Source organism: Leptonychotes weddellii, chromosome 8, assembly GCF_054177405.1.
Source record: "Leptonychotes weddellii isolate Sample4059 chromosome 8, ASM5417740v2, whole genome shotgun sequence".
NCBI classification, from domain to species: domain Eukaryota; kingdom Metazoa; phylum Chordata; class Mammalia; order Carnivora; family Phocidae; genus Leptonychotes; species Leptonychotes weddellii.
In genome coordinates, this window is record NC_138376.1 from 96,102,476 (window position 1) to 96,123,957 (window position 21,482).

Sequence of the window (21,482 nt, forward strand, 5' to 3'; positions counted from 1 at the left end):
TTTCATCTTAACCTGTTACCTTTTACAAATTTTTAAATTTCTGAATAAATTATAATTATGGTAACCTAAAATTTTAGATTTGCCTAACATACATGGTGTTCTATGGTAACATCCATCGCTTCCTCACTGAGATCTGTGTCCAGCACAAAATATGTGTTTAATAAATATTCATTATTGAATAAATGATCCAATATATACATTGCCATCATCCCTAGCAAAAATATGGAAACTGTCATAACCTCCTTGTGTCAACCACACTTCTGTAAACATGACATTTTTCTCAAGGATCTTATAAAAACGTGTAACAGGCAAGCTTCATGCTGTAGCTAGAATCATAATCCTTCTTGATATTCCTATCGTAGGGAGTATTTGTTGAGACTGACTGTGTGCCAGGCACTGTGCTAAGTGCTTCACATGCTTATCTCATTTCATCCTCACAATCACGCTGGGAGGAGTGATTTTACAGATGGGGAGCAAAAGCTAAAGGAGGCTAAGGATCTTTCGCAAAGTCTCCCAGCTAGCTAGTGGCAGAGCTCAGAAGGAGAATGCAGACATCTATGTCCAGAGCTCATGCACTTTGGTAAGAGCAAGAGTTTGGAGCAAAGAAGACTAGGTTTGAGGACCAGCACTGCCCCTTCTGAATGTGGAAATATTGATGTAAACTTAACTTCTCCCAGCCTAAATAAACATATTCAAGAAAAATAAATCCTACATCACCGGTTATTGTGATGACCAAATAAATTACTGTAATTTACTTCCCTATAAACTTTCTGAGAGTAGCACCATGTCTTACTAATATTTAAATCCTGAGTACCTAGCATATAGCAGATCCCTAGGAAATTCTCTTGGATAAACAGGATTTAATAGGAATTTAATAGGAAATTCTGTTGGATAAATAGAATTTCCGTCCAATAAATTAGTATCCTTGAGTTGCTTTGTAACTATAAATCACTTTACAAATTCCACTTATCATCTTTATCAGCAACTTTACCATGTATTGACCAAGACTCTCCAGACTGTAGAATCTAAGTGATTCCCAAACTCTTGCAATGAACCTATTCTCCTCTCCGATACAAAGGTGACTTTGAATACCACTGCAGGTAAATCCTGATCTAGGCCTTAGAATAGGAGACAAGTAGCTGGTCACCCTAATTACCAACAGATGATTTCAGAAATGAACTTTTTTTTTCAAGGAAGTAGTTGAAAAATCATTATAAAAACATTCAAAATGTGGTCTACAGCAGGGACCCAGCGTGAGGCTTGCAGCAAACAGTGGAATCTTTAGAAGCCTACTTTGTGTTCCCAAGGTCAGGGGAGCAGACACAAGCATATTGCAGCATTTAGCCACCCTAGGAGCCAGAAGCACTCCTTCAGCTATCTTGGGCTTGGCAGGAAAAGGGATTATAATTTTAAAAAAACAAGGAAAGTGATATTGTCCATAATATAAATATTACCACTATAGGCTATCTCGGATATGGCATCTCAGATATGTCAAAAACCTATTTGCAAAACATAATTTGTCAAATATCTCCTATTCTGAGCTAAGAACATGAAACTATGACTAACCGTAGCCCAAGGCATGGTGTCTCAAGAGGTGTCGTCACCTACCTTGATGCTGCAGTAAGCATATCACTGGGCTTTAGTTTCTTTGAGCATGCAGTTGATATTCTGAGGGCTTGGCAAAATCTAGAAAAGGCCCAGCACTTCACCATTCTGTTTATGTGGATAAATATGTCTAACAAGACAAAGACTGAAAAACACATCAGAAGGAGTTTAAATTGTAGCTCATGAGAAGTGATTTGGCATATGGTTTCACTTATGAATCTATCAGTATCCCAGTCAATTCTTTCACTTAAAAATATCTTCCATGATATGACTCTGAACACAGAATAGGATAGACTATGGGGAAAAAAACTTTATCTGGGTCAGAAATTCCTTTTGACCTGAATGACATACTACTTTGAAAAGAAAGGACACTGCCTTTCTTTCACAGAAGTAACTACAGTATATATCAGGGTGTGTGTGTGTGTGTGTGTGTGTGTACATGTGCACGAATGTGCATGCATGGGCAGCATGGATATTGGTAAAGAGAGTACCAGCCTAGGAATTAGGTCCCTGAAGATCTGTTCCTGGCTCTAAGTCAGCCCCTTTCAAATTCTTCATCCAAGATCACCATTGCACCATTCAAATTGGACATGAATCATGATCCATGCACTCCCAAGTAGGCTACCTCACTTAATCCCCTCATTATTACCCTCCCTTTGTAGACAAAACAAAACAAAACAAAACAAAAACAAAACCTGATCCATAAGAAGCCAAATGCTAGATGTAGAGAAAAGAGCATAGGATGTGAAGTGAGAAGGCGGAACATGTCACTATCCCACCATACACAGCTGCTTGGTCTCTAGTTTAACTTCCATGAGTAATGCATCCTGGTATACTCTATAAGTACTCTATAAATAAGGACGCTGCTTTTTTCTGTCCCCATGCTCAAGAACATGAAACTCTTAGTGTCGATGCTAGAATTCAAATTCACATCTGTTGATTTAAAAGTCAAAAATAATCTTTCTTCTGTGGAGGGGGTGACAAGGTCTGCCCTGAACAGGAAGGTGACTCAGAGTGAGCCAAGAACAGAGACTGGGGAGGGCTCAGAGGCAGGGAACCAGCAATGAATTGTGAGGCAACCCCTGGGCTGTCCTGCCCACCTCCGATGAGTCATAGTTTAACAGCCGACAAGACACTATTTGCAAATTACATCATTTTTTCACATCTCCTTTTTGCTGAATATGAAAGTAATCTGGATGCTGAATATGGAGCAGCATGGCTTTGCAAAGGCTTAGACAAAGGAGAATTATTGCTCTAAAACATATTCAAAACGTAAATTATATAGGTTATTTCATAGAGACCTTATCTCCCCATTCCATCTCTGGAAATGGCAAAATAAAACTAATACCTACTAGTAATAGAAAAAAGTATCAGCCATACTTAGAGAAAGTACACCACACTTAGAGAGCGCCACTGTTAACATTTTGGTGCATTTATCCAGCCATGTGGAAAACAGTATGGAGTGTCCTAAAAAAGTTAAAAATAAAACTACCCTACAATCCAACAATTGCACTACTGGGTATTTACCCAAAGAATACAAAAACACAAATGTAAAGGGATACATGCGCCCCTATGTTTATGGCAACATTATTTAAAATAGCCAAATTATGGAAGCAGCCCAAATGTCCATTGACTGATGAATGGATAAAGAAGTTGTGGTATGTGTGTGTGTGTATATATATATGTACATACATACATATATATATATATATATATATATATATGCAATGGAATATTATTCAGCCATAAAAAAAGAATGAAATCTTGCCATTTGCAATGACATGGATGGAGCTAGAGAGTATAGAGAGTATAGGACTAAGCAAAATAAGTCAATTAGAGAAAAACAAACACCATTGATTTCACTCATATGTGGAACTTAAGAAACAAAACAAACAAGCAAAGGCAAAAAAGAGGGAGAAAGAGACAAAGCAAGAAATAGGCTCATAATTATAGAGAACAAGCTGGTTACCAGAGGGGAGAAAGGTGGGGATAAGGGTTAAATAGGTGATGGGGGGCACCTGAGTGGCTCAGTCAGTTAAGCATTGGACTCGGTTTTGGCTCAGGTCAGGATCTCAGGGTTGTGAGATCAAGCCCCGCATCGGGCTTGCTGGGCATGGAGACTGTTAAAGATTTTCTCTCCCTCTGCCCCTCCCCATCCTCACACATAAGCTCTCTCTCAAAAAAGAATTACATTAAATTTAAAAATAAATAGGTGATGGGGATTAAGGAGTGTACTTGTGATGAGTACCAAGTGATGTATGGAAGTGTTGAATCACTACATTGTACACCTGAAACTAATATAACACTGTATGTTAACTAACTGGAATTAAAATTAAAACTTAAAAAAAACCATTTTGATGCATTTACATTTAGTCTTTTTTGATGCATATATATTACATATTTGCATAGAGCATATGTATAAATATGAAACTGGGATCCCACTATACAGCCTTGTACTCCTCTCTTCTAAATGAACTTAAATTGCTTCTTAATAAAATTTTCCAGATTTTGATCCCCTATTGTTGGATATGTTGGTTGTTTCCAATTTCTTTATCCCATTATAATCAACGTTGCAATGAGCACCTTTATACATAAATTTGGCAAAGCCTTTTTCAACTTTCAAGAAGATGTTCTAGGTAAATTTTGGGCATGTTATGAGTGTCTACTATGTGCCAAATACTGTGGTATAACTTATGAACATTACCTCAATTCTCGCCATATTCTTATGAGATAATCTACGACTAATAGTCCCTTTTACAGATGTGAAAAATGAGTATAAGAGAGATTAAGTAACTTGCCCGAGTTCAGACAGAAATAACAGAGATCTGAACACTTCCAGTCTGCCTCCAGAGTCTAGACTTTTAATAAAAATATTGCCAGACTTGCCATGTCTTCTAACATTCTCTCTCCTCAAAAGGAGATTTTTCTCCACATCAGATGTAGTGTATAGGACCTGTCCAATAAGAGAGTCCACCAGGTTTGACCTGGGAAGACTCAGGAAGCTGGAGTTGTCCTTGGTTGCTCTGAGCTCAGCGTGTCATCAACATGCAACCACCTAGCCTGTGAGATGAGCCAAATAGACCTGAGTCCCCTCTGCTAATGACAGAAAGGACATTTATGTCAAGATCCCTGACAACACACAACCTAATAAAGCCACGCTGCAGATGATTCTGCAGGATCTTCCCTTAAAGTTGACTTTTCATCTTGTTGCTTAAGAACATGTATCTTTCTTTACTACATTTATCTTCCTCCCATTTATGCACAGACCTGAATTTGTCAAGTATATCACAGAGTTGACCTATGAAGGTTAAGCCCATTGAGGAAATACACAAGAGCTCAATAATTAGTCTGGGGGTAAAATAAGAATTTCTAAAGTTGCAAATTTACAAAAATTTCTCAAGAAACAAATTTTTACCCCCCCCCACTTTCTTATTACAATTAGACTTCTGTGTTCACGTATGAGGAAGGGTGCAAACGAAATATGGTAACATGAATCTCAAAAAGTGAACTTGCAGTCTCCAGAACCAAGGACAGGATGTGTAAAGGAGAGTGAACAACAGAGAAGTGGTTTTAATAGGGGTAGTCGTGGAAGTGGGAAGCATCATGCAGCCACCGGGACGGAGCCTTGGTACAAAGGCAGGGCCTGGTGGTAATGGGATACAGCTGAAGAAGGAAAACTCAAGATGAGTATCAGACAAGACTTCCTGGCGGTGAGAACTGCTGGATTCGAGAATGCCCTCCCCAGGGAAGGGTGGGAAGCTCCCTCACTCGGGACACTGGAAACCAGACAGAGCAAAACAGCAATAGCTATGCTGAAGGAAGAGAGTCTGCACTAACAGAGGATGAACTGGATAACCTGCAAGGCCTTTTCTATCTGGAGTGACTTTGATTACAGTAATATAATCCTTCAGGGATGTAGGAATGGTTGTAGGGGGTGGGGTGCTTTAAATTTTTGAGTGAACTTAATTCTGATGGAAGGTGCTAGACTGACATCCTGAGACAAAAGTTCTCTATTCATCCCTACAACATTCACAGAGATATGTTTCCCCACTGGGCTTTACCAAATGTGTCCCTAGTCCAGGCATTAAAGGAGAAGGAAAGCTGTGTCCCTTTACCCCTTGACACTTGGCTTCTCCTCATAGCTTCACAACAACAAAGGGGTTGTTAGTTTTAGACATTGGCTCAGACCGAATGCCCTGCTTCTTCCGTCCCACTTCTAACAACTGAAATGCTACATTTTGAGGGCACCATGTAGAATTTCCTGAAGCATCCATCTGGGAAGCATTAAAATCAGCAAACCACTTTCAAAGGGTGGTGTGTGGCAGCAGGCCGTAGTCTCCCTTTGTCTCTTTCCTCCATGGACAGATGTAAGAAGGATGGATGGGTAGACGGATTGGGTATGATTTCTACATACCCTCTATTTCTAAGTCTTGGATAGAAAGGAGATTTCATTGTAAATTCCTGTTCCCTTTCCATTCTTCTTTGTCTTCCAACTCCTTCCACACCTTTCCTTCCAAAGAATAATTTTTGTCCTTCCTTAAGTGTGTTTGGAACATACCAGAATAAAAGATGTCAGTTATAAAGAGTTGGAGTATAGACCTTCACGCAGTTAATTCAGATCTCTTGTGCTGTCTCATGCACCTCTCCTGAATTACTGGTTTCTTATTTTCTTTACTCGAAACTAAGTGATGTCCACGTAGTTACCCATCTCCCTTTTATATGAAGCCTTGGTCTCCCTATGTCCCAGTGTAGATATTTTACCTGCTTTTCTAGAGGGGTACGAGAGCAGAATGCCTGCTGCCTTTGCACAGTACGCTGGGCTTTGCAGACCTGACCAGCCACACTTCCCATCCAGGTAGATGCAAAATCTTCTGTTCAAACAAGTGTAAAAGGTGTGATCGAGCTTGCCCTGGGTCTCATTCTGATCTCAAGGACACTAAGCATAAAGGGGAAATCCAGTTTGGACTGCTCCCCCTGCCCCTGCCATTTTGGTGATTGTTAACAAAATCCCCTGCATGTCTGACAATAAGCATATTCAATTAGGAATTTCCTATAGAAAGTTTCTCTTACACTTCAATGAACTTGGGTGAAAACAAGGCCTGACATGTGGCCCCACAAGGGTTCATATGGCGCCTTAGCTGACGCTTGCCCACAGAGGTTGGAACCTGTTTTTCCCCTCTATGTTTAAGTAATCAAACGAACATCTACTCAATGAGACAGAGAGAGCTGAATTTGTCAGGAAGTAGTTGTTACCTTTGATTTCCTGCTCCTTCACTGCAGACAAAAGCTTGCTATATAGTTACCTCCAACTGGCGTATGGTGTGCATTGCAGACCACAATGTAGGTGAGTAATGAATCCTGTGAGAATCTGAGTGACCTGACCCAAGACCCCACTCACAAGTGGAGAGACAACCTGGAGTCTGTAAACATATTGTTTTTAAGTTAGTGAAAAGCAATTTTCAAAAAACTAAAATCACAGAAAAAGAGCACACAATGACTCTCCCAACAAAGAATGATTATAAATATTTTCCTGGCTAATAAGAAGAGAGTGATTGAATGCATACCATGCCCAAGGGTAAGGCATGGTGGAATATAAGAAATGCAATAAATAATTACGTCCTTGTATCCACCTACTGCCAAAAGAACTTGTCTATCTCCACACCTAAACCAGCTAGCAAGAGAAAGTTTCCTTGAAAAGTACCTGACGTAAACTTGTAATATAGTAGAGCCATGATAACCTCTCCACAACCCCTGGAATAAACGTATCACTCTATCTGCAGACACTCAGCACATCGACTCCCTTGTACTTCCAGCACTGCAGCTGAATTATCACTCGGTGAGTCCCTCAATCCTTAAACAGGAGTGCAGTTTGCCAAGAGTGCCTTTCCTGAACTACGGGACCACAGCCCTCCCAGGACGTGGCAGAGCTAGCTAGCACAGTCTGTGTGCTGTCAGTAAGCAAGCTCTCTCACACGCCACAGGGGGGCTGTGGCCTTGCATGTCTCTGTCTAGTCCACAGCACGGCTAAGGTGGCATCCTGGGTCTTTTACCCAGGGACCAGGTTCTTGGTCCAGAGGACCTGAAGCCTTTCTTTATACTCAATTCTTTTCATATGGTTTTTATTTTCATTTTAACTCCCTTATAAGGAGACCTCCCATTCAGCTGGGTCTCCTACATAGTAAAGAAGCACTTGTTCTGAACAAATTAAGTAAGTCATAGGTTATAAAGAGTTTTTCTATTGCCCCAGAGCCCCTTTGCATCCATATACTGAACCCACATCAATATAACCCCATTCCAATATAAGTTGGAATGCCAGGGCCAATTCTGGATGTGAAGGGGCTATGTTCTCTCAAAGCATTCTCGATTTGAACTGACTAAAGGAATCTATGGAACCTTATTCATAAGCCTCCCAAGATACCACCTGCTCCATGTCTTAATTTGAAAATTTTTCCCCATGAAACCCTAAGCATGGTCAAAATGTTCATAGCTGGCTAACCAACAGTCCACTTGTCCTCTCCCATGATAGCCCAACTTAACCATATTCTCATTCCCACCCATAGTTTTTCTACATTATTTCACAGAAATAGCTTTTAAAACTTCTTTCATTTTATGTAATAGCTTTCAAATTTGTTTTCTAGAACACTTGAAGCACACACATGCACACACACACACACGCAGAGTCTTCTCTTCCTTTTACAGTCAGTTACTTAAAACATCCATCACTTTTATGCTCAGAGTTTTGTGGAGAGAGCTTGTCTGGGTGGTTCATCTCTGATCCCCATGGCATCCTCATGGGGGAGCTGGGAATCAAGACTCCTATGATGATACTTCACTCAAATGCCTGCTGCCTCCGTTCTCCTTGGTCTCTCTCCACATGGTGTCTCCAGGACCTCTCCATGTGGCTTGGACTTTTCATGAATGATGGTCTTGAAATGTGCTTCTTAAGTAGCTTAGAGTTGCAAGAAAGATCATTCCAGATGTCCCAAATGTAAGCTGCAAGGCTTCTTATGACTGAGCCTCAGAAATCTCTGAATATCATTTGTGCCATATTCTATTTATCAAGCAAGTCACTAAGGTCAATCCAGTATCAAGGGGATGGGAGAAGTAGATTCCACCTCTTAACAGGGGAATTCACATATACAAAGGGAAAAGATCGATATGGCCATCTTGGATATGAACTACCCACACTTTCTCCATTAGTGTCAACTCTGCCCTGCTAATAATGTGTTTTAGAACCAAGTTGTCTGGAGACCTTCTTTTTCCTTCAATGATAAGTTCTCATCCGGGATGCTCCTCAGTTCCCTCAATCTTCTGGAAGGTCCATTTTGCCAGGTTATTTGCCAGGTGACCTTTGCCAGGGTCACCAAACATGCCTAGACATTATAGATCCCAAATGGTTACTACAGCCTGGGCTCAAGCTGAGACCCCTGCTACACAACTTGGCCCAGCTCAGATTCTGGCACACAAGAGATGCCCAGCAAGGATCAGTTCCCATCTTCTTTCCTTCCCTGACTATGTACTAAGACCTATGTTAAATATTGGATTATAACTCCCACATAAAGATGATAAAACTGAGGCTCATAAAAGTTAAAAGGTCTGCCATGTTCATATAACCAGAGTGTAATGGAATTGAAACTTGAACCCAGTTCAGCTCCACCATCAAAGTGTGTTTACTCCCTGAATTCAAAGGTATAATATAGAGAGCAGAACCTTCAAAGGAAAGGAATATAGCAGTAAGAAAAATGGGGTGCCAGGGTTGGTGGAGACAGGCATTGAAATAGGGGTAGTGTGCTATAAAATCACACTACCCACTTACCAGTTTTGCTTGAAGCCAGTCTTATATTCCCCAGAAATATTATTCCAGAGGATTTACTTTTGCAAAGGGTGTTCTTTTTGTTTGCACTGGAAAATATCAGTGACTCCAGTAGATAATTTTTAGCCTTGTGCGGCCCACTCCAACTCCCTTTTAATCCCTCACATCCTGCTTACAGTTAATGGAATGCAGAATTCCATCTAGCCCCGTTCTGCAGATCGCTTCACAGGGACGTCACTGCTGTGTATCAGTTACTAGGTGTGGGTTTCCTTTTGCACCAGCTTGTCTGCCTTCCCAGGGATGAAAGGAAGATTTCCCCAAGGAGCAAACCCAACATCATTGCCTCTTGCCTGGTCAGCTTCCATGGAAGGCCAGTGGCGGCCTTTGCTTCCATCAACAACAGGCTGTGTATCCATAACAAAGGCGGCAGGACGCTGTGATCTGGCCGTCTTCAACTCTGTCACTTAGCCAAGATGGTTTCCGAGCCTTGCCGCAGAGACCTAAGCCTCTGGTCTTCGGTGGCCCTACCACCTGGTGTACACTTATGAGTCAGCAGACAAGATGAGCCTAGGTTCCCCTCTCCTTGACTCACCAGATCCCTGTGACCCATGCTGAGTAAAGGTTACTTCCTTTACTGAAGTAGCCAGAGGACATCTGCAAAAAGGGTAGGTGACCTTAGACCACAACCATATAGGTCACTTTGGAGAAAAAAGTTCAAAAACGCTGTCCAGAATCACAGCATTCTTACACTATCCTGGAGCAAGAAATAAACAGGTGCCTTAAATTCTGTGATATTTCATTTTAAATTACCAAAAAAAGCATACTTTACTCATTAAGTACAGGGTACTGATTAAAATATACAAGTTGAGATTCTGGAGAGAAGTGTGAGAATTCTGTCCTTGAATTAATTGTTCCTTTCTAGAGAAATATGCCCAGTAGGATCCACTATAATAACAATAAAAATAGCTCTAACTATGCAAACAACATATGTGTGTCACCAAAACAGGAAGGAGTAAAGGGAGAATACATATACTATGTTCGTCTATGTAAAATAGGCTGTAAAACATTAGTTGCATTCAATCCATTTTATTAACTTCTAAAATTATACAAGTTATATGTAGTCATTATTTAAAACAATCAAATAAAAAAGAGAAAAATAAAAATCACCCATAGTCATATGACTTTGACGTAAGTACTATAAATGCCTTGGGATATATGTCCTCTGCCTTGGGATATGTATCTTAGACATTACCCTGTGTGTGTGTGTGTGTGTGTGTGTGTAAAATCTTTTTGACAAAATTAAGATCCTTTACAGTTCCTAATTTTCTCTTTATACTTAATAGAGCATGAACATCTTTCCATTTTGATAAACATACATCTACACTTCAAAATACGAGCCTACGTTATTTTAAAGGGGAAAATGTGCCTTTAAAATAAAGGCACTTCCCAGTTAAGTGTGGCTTTGCCAATAATGTGATTACCAGATATTTTACGCCTCATGATACAATGTAGTGGGAGGTATACACATCACCTATAAAGTGTTCTTGCCTAAAATTTTTAACCTGAATTTAATCCTGAAAAAAATAGATTAATCCAGAACGTAGGGCATTCTGTAAGAAGGCTGGTCTGGACTTTTCAAAAGATTCAATGCCATGGGAAGACAAGGAACAGTGTTCTAGATTGAGGGGAAGTAAAATATATAATAGCCAAAGCTATGAATGAAACTTCATTGGAATTTGGATCAGAAAAAAAAGAATAATAAAGAATCTTTTAGGACAATTTAAGTAAGTTTGTGAATGATGTTACTGAATTAGTGATAATCTTTTGGGTTGTGGTAATGGTGTTATTAAAGAGAATACTCTTCCTCTTGGGAAAAGCATGCAGACGAAGCATTAAAAGGTGAAATGTCATAATATTGATAGCCTACTTTCAGAAGGGTTAGCAAAAAGGAGAGAAAAAGGGAGAGTACAGCAAGTTGTTAACAGATATTCATCGCACTATTCTTTCAATTTTTCTATGCGTTTTAAATGTTTCAAAATAATATATATTTACATTTATATGTAAATATGTATTTACATATATATTTTTTATGTAACTCATCATATTTAATGACTAAATGTGATTCTATTACATGGATTTATAATAATCTAACAAATTCCTGATTTTAACACTTTCTTCCAATTTTTAACTTAGAAGAACAAGTTCCAAAACCAATTCTTGTAGTTGCTTGCACATATTCTTAATTACTTATTTTGTATAAATTACTAGAAGCAACTGTTCCATCAAGTTTATGGATAGTTAAAAATTTTTTGGTACTACCACCTACAGTACAATTATCTGATTCGGCCCTGAAATTTTTCTGTGGCCTCAAGCCCCAGGCCCTAGTAATTCTCTTTGAAATGATTTCATTTGTCAAAAGGTAAGACTTCTAATGTTGGTATTTCTATTTCCTGGGTTAATTATTAAAATCAGTACTCTCAGTCCTTGACAGCCTCCAGCAACTTTGTGCACATAATCATGGGCATTGCGGTCTCTACCAAAAATTGCTTTAGTTGTAACCGTGAGTCACCTACAGAACTTAGGGATTGTCAGCCACCTTTCATGTGCTGTCCATCTACTCTCATACCGTCTACCTGAATTACTGGCAGCAGCACATCTTTGGTCACTGTCCCCAACAAATGTGGCACCACCTTCGCTCTACCAGAACCTAGACCCAAGCAGTGTGCCACAACCACGGACACTAGGTGACACTCCTCTCTGGAGGAGACAGTCTGAGTCCTGCCATAGAAATAACCACAGCCTTGACCACTGTCCCGAGGATTCGCTGCCTAACACTCATTACGTGATACACACATCCCCAGAGTAACACTCATTAAGCCTTCCAAACCAAACCTTAGCCAGTCTCAAAGGTGTTCCCAGTAAGGTTTGGTCTGTTGAATAAACCACACTTACTGTTACAACACATTCAGACATGGCTAATTCGCTCGTGCTCTCTCTCTCTGTCTCTCTCTCTCTCCCAGTCCCTTCCCCCCACACATGCACACATTTCCCCCCACACTTGAGCATATGGAGAATATTTTCCAGGACCTCGCTTTGGCCAAGTGACCAAAAAGGAAAGGAAAGTTAAGAAAAATAGACATAATCTTTTTATGTAGTATATTTTCTGCCACTAGAAGTGAAATAGTTGACCCAAGAATCCAAGCAAATGCTGTTTTAGCTGGATCCCTTTCAAGTAATAATAATCAACAAATCTTCAAATAACTAGAATTAAAGTTACCATTTATGGAAGCGCCGAGATAAACTCATGCCTGCTTCATGCTTCTCACAAGTTGCAGGATCAATATTTTCTGTTACTGGTTCTAATGTGGTACCCAAGCCCAGATCACATTGACTAATAACAGAGAGTTCATCCAAAGAAAATAGATAACAAGTTCTACTGAAAGTCTTAATCCCGTTCCAGAGCAATTATTTTTCCTAGGAGCTCATGGGAATAGTTCCAATGCCTCTTTTCGGTGGTTTGGTTGCTCTTCTCACGCTAAAAACACACTGGCCCTGGTTCTTCCATTGACTCATATGGTACAACACATTTACTTCCTAGGTATGGAGCCATGGTGGAACGTTCCTTAGGGTGAGGCAGTGTATACGGAGCACACAGGAAATGAGGATCCCGGAAAGGGGTGCAGGAGGTCTGGATCACCCACACAGACTGTGTAACCTCAGGCAAAGCTCATAACCTCTCAGAACCACAGATTCTACATTTGAGCTCTGGCCTCCATAACTCAAATCCACAAAGCTCCTATGTGGACTAGGTGGAAAACCAAAATACAAAAGTTCTACAATGTTTATTATTTTGATATAATTACATAAAAGAAAATATTTAGTACATTCAAATGGTTTTCTGGTCTCTTTTTAAGAAAGAGGATCCTTCTGCCAGAGGTTATATATTCCCTGGCTGTGACCATGAGTCTGGAGTTCAGCCACAACAAGTAAATAGCCTCCAGCCATTCCATTTAGAAGCTGTGTGACTTTGGGCACCTACTATACCACTCTGAACTTTTGTTTTTTTAATTTACACAATAGGGGATATAAATCTTTTTGTGTGTGTGCATCATGTGACTGATTTTTATTCAGAACTGATATTCTCTCCCCAGTTTAGAATAACTCTTAAGGACTACTTCAGCTTCAGAACTCCCAGTAGGAGGAACCAAGCCTTTTACTGCAAAGTCATAATTCCACATCTTCTTTGCCTAATCCTGCTTTCCTTCTCTCTCAAATGTGTTGGCATTTCACAACAGACTAACTGTACATAAATTTCAGTGCTTCAGAGTCTGAGGGAACCCAAACTATAACACCCTTGTTCCACAAATAAGGAGGAAATATCTGTATCACAGAGGCTTGTGATGCTAAGTGTATGTTTTAGAGGTCATCAAAACCAGGATAAACAACAAGAAACCCTTGGTGGTCGGGTTTCTGGTTCCTTCAACACTGCTGCTAAGGAATCTAACTAGAGCAACTTAAGAAGATCTGACAGTGTCTGCTATCAATTGTTCCTCACTCCTAGAAGCAATTTCAGTGTTTACTCTTTTCTTTAGATTTGCCTCCCTGTCCTATATCATCAATTCTTGCTTTACCTTCCAAATATGCAGACCACACATGTGATAGGATCTTGGTGTATCCTCAAAACCGACTCGCTGTCAATCTTTTGCAATTACATGCTTGGCTCTGGCAACACTCTGACTTTATTTCTCATTCAAGCTCTGTATGCCATAATCGACCCCATTTCATTATTGTCTCAATCCTCAATCAAAGATCAGAGAGCTACGCAGCACAGGGAATGGGAAGACTTCAAGACTGATTTCAATTGGCTCAGGAACAAGTGCCTCAAACACTGAGTATGCAAGTCATTTCTTAAAAGAACGCCAAAGAACTCTCCAGTGGCATATAAAACCCTCTATCTGGAAATGGAGCCTTTAGAACTATATTTAATGTATGGCATTATCTCCTCCCATTTTACCACTAGTTATGTCTAGTCTCTTTGGAATCTGGTTCTAGCAGTGACAAGAAAATTATGGAAATGTCTCAAAGGTGTTGCTAAGATTCACCTTTACCACTACTTCTACATTCCTAAAGATTCCAAGTGCCTCAGTCAATTAGGTGATAGCAGTTGGTGACCATCGAGACACCCTCTGCTAGAGCTGCTGACTGTGCTATAGCTTAGTCATGGTTTTCCAGAGAAAAGTGAAAGTCAATGTAAAGATGAGATGCTCCCTTGACAGTGTTCATCTTGGCAGACTAGAGCCTTAGAAGCCCATGTGTTGCCAACTGAGCTCTCAAACTATGGGATTCAATAACAGCACAGCAGAACACTAGTAGATTCAACTTGTGTTGAAAAGGCCTTCGAATATATATACTTTTAAATAAATGTGACTATGGTATGATCTTCATTTTTGAAGTGCTTTTGTGAACATTGGCTTATTTTTCCTTCTGTTCTTGCCATACCAGAAAGGGAGTTGTCCTGCTGAACTCCCTTTATGACTGAGTCAGATCCATCCAAGAAGCAATACTTTGAACAATGTTGTGTTGATTATAAATGTCTTATTGTATGTTTTCCCTCATAACTTTAAACAAAGAAATTCCAATGTTTCTAGCTTGGCTCCCCCACCCCCGACTTGAATTAGTCCCTCCCTCTCCCTCCCTCTCTGTCTCTCTCTCTTACTCTCAACAAATTTCTTAGGAGGTCAAGATTTTTTATTATTTCTAGTTAGCAACAAAAGAAACTTAAGTGTACTTGAGTGAATAAGATGTGTTTATGTTGTATACAGATCATGGCACCTTTCAGCTAAAGTACATATTTTCTGCCTCTTTATATTGCTTGTTTTCCTAATTTGCCAGTGTTACATGATATTAACCCATCAAACACAAAACAATTGCTTGGGCATAGTTTGAATAGGACTAAGGACCCATTATTACTCTGTTTAAAATCACCTCATGATCAAGAATCAAAACTGGTATATGATTAACTGAGCTAAAGGAGATTTAATAAGATAAACTTTTATCAGTGATAGGTTTAAACCCTATCTGGCTTTCCTAAATTTAGATAGAGCCTAACTGAAAATGGACATTCCTGAATGTTTCAATTACATTTTGCTTCTAGTTTGGCCAGAAATGGTTATAAAGCTTTTCCTTGATTCCTCTCCAAATCCTCTGTATATAATTCATAAAATATTAAAAATTAAATAAATATTATATAGCCCTAACTCTGATAAATGTGAATTGATTGCATTTACAAGATTACATTTCCTATTCCTGCTAATATAATGTTACATGAATATTTTTAAATAATATACATTGTATCATTGAATGGGATTTTGTGCCTTTCATTATTTTTAATTAGGAACAAACTAGAGAGGAAAAGTTTGAAATAATCTTTACCCTCCCAACCACTTCTCTAATTACATGTTTGTAATTATAGGAAAATATTCTTAGAAACCAACTTGGGTCAATCCTGGGGAGTTCTAGAAACATTTCACAACTTTTTGAAATGGAAATAATAATTAATTTACGGTAAATGTTTGTTTCTTCATGCCTGTGTTTAAAGTATTTCTCTGAGGGCAGAGCTATAGGAAAAAAAAGGTTAGGACATTTAAAATAGCTCAATTTTTAAAAATATTACCAGTAGCTAGAATTCAGTGTTGTTTAATTCTGCATCTGGGATATATATAAGCTTTCAGTGTTGTTTAATTCTGCATCTGGGATATATATAAGCTATCATAGTGGTGCCTAAGAGAGACAATGTGGTATATCAGAAAGAGCATTAGGACAAGAGTTGGGGACGCGACAAGGGACCTCTGCCATGAACAAGTTATGAAAGCCGGCTAAGTCACTTTACTACTCTGGACCTTGCTTCCCAGAGGCCTCCTGCTTCAACATTCTGCAATTGCTCATTCACTTGACAAACTTTACTGAATGCCTAGGAAAAGCAAACTTGCTTTGAAGGGATCATCGGTTACGTTGCCCTTGTTTCATCCGGTGCCGATGCCAAACATTACACTTCACTTTTCACATCATCTCCTTGAATCCTCTATTTTGAGGGACAGATCAAGCATCCCCAAGCTCAATGCTGAATGAGTAAAGTGAGCCACAGAACAGCTAAGTGACTCGAGCAGCACCAGCACAACTAGTTCAAGAATTCAAGAGTCCAACAAAACAACCTCTTTACTTGAGCCCTCTTTGCACAAATAAAAGTACCTGGCTGTATTACTGCTCTCTTGTTTCTTTCCTGTAAGAGCTTGCATCAGCTGCCCACGTGTTTTAGGATTGCTGCTGACAGTTATTTGCACAGGACTTGAAATCTGGGCTGTGGCTTGATCCCAGTCTCTCCTCCACCATCCCAGGTGACCTTGGGCTAGTGATCCACCCATGAAATGAAGATCTACACCCCTGAGGATACTCTTGGCATTAGGCTGTGTTAACTGCCCGGGTAGGTTATGAGGGAAAATGTTTGTGGAGTCCTTGAACTCATGAGCGAAGGGGGAATAAAAACAATAAGCTTTATAAATAGGCTCCTACCAAAGTTTTTTCAAAAGAAAAAGCAAGGTTTCCAATCCCTGCTTTCTCAAAGCCATTTTTGACTAATGTCTCTTGGTTGTCAAGAACACAGTAAGGTCATTAAGACCGTCATCATGCTTATTTCCATATTATATTCCCCAAATGGCAGAGCTTGTGTCAGATTCCTGGAGATATTGTGTGGAAGAGAATAATAGGAGACTTGTAAATGCTTATGGAGGTACTAAAATATTCTGTGTGCTTTTCATATCTTGAAATTTTCAAAAAGTCAAACTTTTGCCATGGCAAAGGACTGCAACAGGAAAATTTTCTAGAATCTAAATTTGAGCTAAGGCTTATTCCCCAGAACTCAACTCCTACTTTCAGCTTATTTCAGTCATACTCTTTTTATGCCCCCTTCTTCAACTCCAAGTGGGGAAACTGATCAAACGCATTCTGCACATACCACTGAGCCCACAGATTCAGCCTCCCAGCTGCAGTACTAACCTCACAAATTCACAGACCATCTCCAGTTTCCAAAAGTGGAGCAGCTTTCTGGACTAGAGTAATATGCTGGACACACCTACTATTCTCGGCTTGCCTGACTTTCACATCTCTGTCTTATAATCACTGAGACACCATCTTTCTGTCACATCAGACTATTGGATAAAATGGATTTCTGTCTAATAGAAAGAGCTTCCCTTCTGTACTCTTCTATCCCCCCCCCCCCACACACACATCACAATTTCGTCTCCATATCCACTACTGTTTTACATCAGTTGCCTGAATTCTCTGTCATGAGGTGGTTGGGACATCGTCAGGTTTTCAGCCAGAAAATAAACTGGCTTTATGTAGTCTGTGTGTGAAGAGTTTGGCAGATGAAAATTCAGAAATGCTGCCAATGAGGCAAATGTTTAATCTTGGAGAAAGCTCTTCACACGAATGCAGTTGACGTAAAGGAAAGGAAACCACAAAACAACAGGGCAATAACATTAAAGACTGGTTTACACACACCAAAAGAAGAGGAAATTCAGAGCCGACTTCCACATCCCTTCTTATAATTTATCACAACAGGATGAATTATGCAGCTGGTGTTTCCTCTATGAGACTGGAAAAAGAGCAGAAATTTCAAAATCAGATGAACACAAATGGAGTAAAATGTCTGGTTACTCTTTGCACCTTGATAGTTATCTTCCATTTAAGGTTCTCATAATATATTTGCAACAATTAGTCTTCCTATTTCATAGCTGGGAAAAGTAAGATCCAGGCCAATAAATTAATCCCTTCAAACACGCTGAAAATCAGAGCCACAAAATTGAATTGCAACTTTTTTTTCTCACAAACTGTTATAAAAATCACTTTCTGGGGAGCATGCTTTTCTCAGAAAGAAATTGGCTTTTATTTTAAAGTATTCAATCAGTCAAATAAATCTATAGATTTTTGCAATAACAATATATGTTTTAGACCAAATTTTATTTTATATGTAATAATTTGAAAATTATTTCATGATACTTCTTTCCCTTTACCACCTCACCTTCTAATTCCAAAGAATCAATAAAATTTATAAGGTATAATCATATCTATATTCTGAGAATGACTTTTTATTCTTTTTAGTCAGACTTAAAAAATCATAGAACACTGCCCTAAATCCCTAATACAGAAAAATAGCTTAAATAGTTCAGATAAAATTCATATCTATTTAAACAAGGTATGTATATGCATGTACATGTTTGGGAGTTTCATTTGATTTGTTCTAAGTAATGCTTAAATTTCTACCAAGGTAGAAATTGTGAGAGAGTTTCCCGCATCTATCCCAAGATCCTCTCTGTCTCTTTTTCTATTAAATGTGTCATCACAAGAACCTGAATTTTTTGAATGAGCCCATCAAAAGTTATACACATAGAAACTATACTGAAGTCAGGGCTTCTGGGATCCAAGTCTGGCTTGGAGAAAGATTTATCCAGAGTGGTTTCCTGCAGCATAGCTAGAAAAGAATTTGGGTAACAATCAAGGAGAGAGTCAAGAGCCTCGCTATGAGACTGTGCCAAGTCTGATCTGAAGGGACAAATAAGACCTCTGAAGAGGAGAATGTGAAAAAAGGTGAAAAGGCAAGAAGAAGAGAAGGACAGAAAGCACAGAAGATCTGGAGGTGAACCCTTCCTATACAACAGGGCCAGCCAGTGAAGAAGGGAGAATGAGGGTGAAAATATTAAAAGATGCCAATGCTCCCATTTGGGTGCAGCCAGATGACTGTGGCACGCACGCACGCGCACACACACACACAACAAACAAACAAAAACACAAATAAAAACCAGTCATACAGAAGCAAAGAGCTCCAAACAATGCTGAAAGAAAGTCAGGTAAAGGTCAATTAAATGTTCACGTGAAAAAAAAATTTTTTTAATTACTGCTGATTCTCAATGCAGAATAAAGGTAAAATAAAGACATTTTTAAAATAAGAAGAAAACCAAAAGAGTTCACCACTAGCAGACAGGCATCAAAGGAATTCTAAAAGGTGTTCTTTGGGCAAAAGGAAAGTAGTCCCAAATGGAAGGATGAAGATACAAGTAGGAATAAATACCACTAAAAAATGGGATGTTGATTAACCTAAATGATTACTGACTAAAAGAAGAAGAACAGTGGTAGAGTTAAGCTCAGACCTCAGAAAAACATGGGATGCAGGGAATAGGATAAAATCGAAGGAACTCTCAAGAAGGATGATGAAGAGACATTCCCAGGACGGTAGCTACACTGGAAAGAGAGAGCAGTTAGCTGAGATTGGAACAGTCTTACAGGCCCACATTGAGGACTTTGCCACATATTTCCTTTTCATCATGAGTTGAGAATGTCTGGCTGAAACAGCCCAGACTTTTATCTGAGTAAGTTATGGCTCTCCAGTTCATGTGCCACAGCCTAAATCGGCTCAAGACATTCAGTTCACTTCCCAGAAGTGTTCTGCTTTGATTTGCTCCTGAGAGCTGGACGTAAGCTTGGAAGCATAGCAGCAATGGTTAGTGTAGAAGCAAAAAATAAAGAGCAACTTACTCCCACCACTAAACATTTTTTTCTATTAAACATGTAGAACCTAGCCCACAACATAGTCCTGCTTTCTGGCCCAATTCCAATATTCCAGCCCAATGTTTTCCATGATCCACTCAAGATCTTGCCCAAAGACTTCTCCAGAGGAGAGTCTTGTAAACTTTCAGGGAAGCTACAGCCTGATTGTGATCATACAGTTTTGTTCACTCATCTTTTCCCAGAAGCCTCTATCTCAACATGGTAGTATTATCCTTTCCCTACACAGCTAGGTTCATGCTTCTTACCATTTTCCAATAGTAAGCAATATGTTGTGTAGCAATGCAATATATAACTGATAAATCTATAAGGAAGCATTAGAGAAAATATTTTTTTAAAAAGTAGGATAATGGTTACCTCTGGGAAACAGGGAAACAGTATAACTGGGGAGAAGATCACAAAGGCTTTTAAAGTTCTGGCAATATTTTTCTTTAAGATTTTACTTATTTATTTATTTGAGAGAGAGACAGAGACAGCGAGAGAGAGCACAAGCAGGGGAGGAGAGGGAGAAGCAGGCTCCCTACTCAGCAGGGAGCCCAATACACCAACACACATGGGGCCTGATCCCAGAACCCTGAGATCATGACCCAAGCTGAAAGCAGACACTTACCTGACTGAGCCACCCAGGCACCCCAGTTCTGGCAATATTTTTATTTCTTAATCTGGGTGATGAATAGTCATGTTCATTTTAATAAAAATCTTTACATTGTTCCTATCAATTCTGTACACAGCCAAAAATAAAAGAAGAAAAGTCACATGGCTCTCTCATCAACCCAAACTTACAGTACCTAGTATTTGCTTGCCCTTCTCTGGAATCCTGCCACCACCATGGTCTAAACCACCCTCATCTCTTGCCTGGAATACAAAAGTTTCCTAATTTGTCTCTCTGCTTCTACTCCTGACCCCCTACATTGTGTTTTTCACACAAAAGCTAGAGTGATCTTTTTAAAGCCTAAGTTGGATCTTGTCACTGCTACTCAAAACCTCCAAGGCTCTCACTCAACTCAAAGGAAATCATGGGGTGCAGGGCCCAAAATGACCTGACTCTCTGCTTTCATCTGCTGGCTCACCTCTTCCATCTCCAATCACACTGGCTTCCTTATCACTTCTGAATACACCCAGCACACTCCTACCTCAAAAGCTGGCTTTTTCATCTCAAGATATCCATATTGCTCACTTTTTTCCTTATTCAGACTTCTGATCCATCACTTCTTGTCAGAAAGGCTTTCCCTAACCATGTATTCTTTTTAAATATTATTCCCCTGACTTGCTTTATTTTCTTCTTAGAACTAATTAACATAAGACCCATGTATTTGCTTATTTCTTTATTATCTTTCTTTCATAACTAGAATGCAAGCTCCATTAGGCAGAAACTTTATCACTTTTGTTCACTGTTGAATGATATCTGGTAACATAGTCGGAGTCCTTTTTTTTTTTTTTTTTT

At 39.4% G+C, this 21,482-nt stretch overlaps 1 long non-coding RNA gene across 1 annotated transcript in view; it reads right to left on the reverse strand.

The window, feature by feature from the left end:
• The window catches only part of LOC115937928 (uncharacterized), a 218,425-nt gene that overhangs the window by 139,502 nt on the left and 57,441 nt on the right, over positions 1 to 21,482 (reverse strand). The gene's annotated exons all lie outside the window — the stretch shown is intronic.